The sequence below is a fragment of the Pocillopora verrucosa genome, chromosome 7 (assembly GCF_036669915.1).
Source record: "Pocillopora verrucosa isolate sample1 chromosome 7, ASM3666991v2, whole genome shotgun sequence".
In the NCBI taxonomy this organism is placed as follows: Eukaryota; Metazoa; Cnidaria; class Anthozoa; order Scleractinia; family Pocilloporidae; genus Pocillopora; species Pocillopora verrucosa.
Window position 1 is genome coordinate 9969004 of NC_089318.1, and position 1886 is coordinate 9970889.

Consider the following 1886-nt stretch of genomic DNA (forward strand, 5'->3'; position numbering starts at 1 on the left):
GTTCTCAAGTGGATATTTTACATTTGTAGTTCAATTAAGTAAACAGTAGAGCAATTTTAAAGTAATAAGGAAATCAGACATGTTAATATCACAAACGATTTTATGTTCTTGTACAAAGACTGGAAACATTGAGTGTCATAGAACATTGACTACAAAATCAATTTATAACAAGTCCAGTCTTGACCCTGTGTACATTGGTGTCAGCCAACATCTTATTGCACCTATTAACTGTTAAAGTTTTGCTCAATGAATATCAAATTGAATTTTGGTTATATGTTCTTTACAGGGTTTCTGATCAGTGGGCACTTGTTATTAAAAAGCTTAATCACGTTATAAATTGGTTGGAACATAGGCACCAACACGTGCAACCCAGTTTTGTACCACTGCCATAAAAAAAGGTGACATTAATCTTAAGTTAATGTACATGTACTTTTAAGTTGTTCAAAATGTAAACATATTGTTGGACTGTAATTCTGGAATGTTTTTAGCTAAATGAGATTTCTTTGTATTGATCAAATTATGGCAAATGAACAACTTTCTTTATGTTTGCTATTTTGTTTTGCTTTGACACATTTTAAATAGCAAGATCAAATAGCATACTAAATGATTAGCTCTTTTGTTTCCTTCATGGAAGTAATTACTGTTGTAGGTTTATTTCCAATTGTTCAAGTCTGCAGAAAATATTGACCAAAGGAAAAAGGTTGATGAGTGGTATGAATTCCATCAAATGAAAAGAAATCATTCAAAATATCTAGCCATTACTTTTGGAAGGGTCGAGAAAAATCCTGTGTTGACCTGTGAAGGTACCGTTATCCCTATTCAAGATGAAATGGAACTCCTTGGCGTCACTATCCACAACAAGCTTAGGTTTAAGGGACAGATTTGTAAAATCTGTCTTAAAGTAAGTCAACAGGTTGATCTCAATCGTCTGAAGAAAATATTGCCTTTTGAACTGAGGATAGATATACATCATGCTTTCATTGCACCGCATTTCAATTACTGCTCAGAGTCATGGCATCACTGTGGTAAAAGAGGTTCTGACAAACTTGAAAAAGTCAATGAACGAGCCCTTTGCTTTGTGACCTGTGACAAGTCAACCACATACGAAACGTTGCTAAAACAACTAAACCTGCTGTCTCCATTTAATCAAAGAATTGTTAAAATGGCCACCAGTGTCTACAAAGCTATCCATGGGTATAAAGTCCCAACAGGAATAGGAGAGCTATTGCGTGAACGATCAACTAATTATAATCTTAGAGGAAAACACATCCTTGAGCTACCCAAAGTAAATACAACCACCTATGGTCTTAAATTGTGGCGTTATGCTGCAGCTAAGATTTGGAACACTCTTCTGGATCAGTTTTGTGCTGCTGATAAAATCAGAACATTTAAGAACTTGATGTCTATGTTTGACTTCTCAAATTTTACATTTTTATCGTGATTTACACTTAGTTTTAATAATTTTTAATTGTATAAATATATTTTTATAGAGGTTTTTATGAGAAATCTTCTCTTTCTATTATTTCTGGTTTATTTATTTCCTTTTTATGACATGTCTGTAAAGTAGCTAATTAGCTAAGAACATTTGTTCACGTTAAATAAAGATTGTTATTGTTGTATTGTATTTCCATTGCAAAAAACCAAAAATTACACAATATCGTGACTGCTGCTCTTAGTTTGAGAGATGACTAAATACCAAATACAATGCAACCTTGAAGTAATATGTTATTGCTGTATTTTTTTGGCAGTTACATGTGTCTTGTACATTACTAGAGGAAGCCAGCAGAAAGGCCTTCAAATGTAGCAACTTTGGTAAGATAAAGTATCATAGTCATTAAAAGGAAAACCAAAATTTAAAGAAATGATTTGAGTTAAATTGTTCTTCC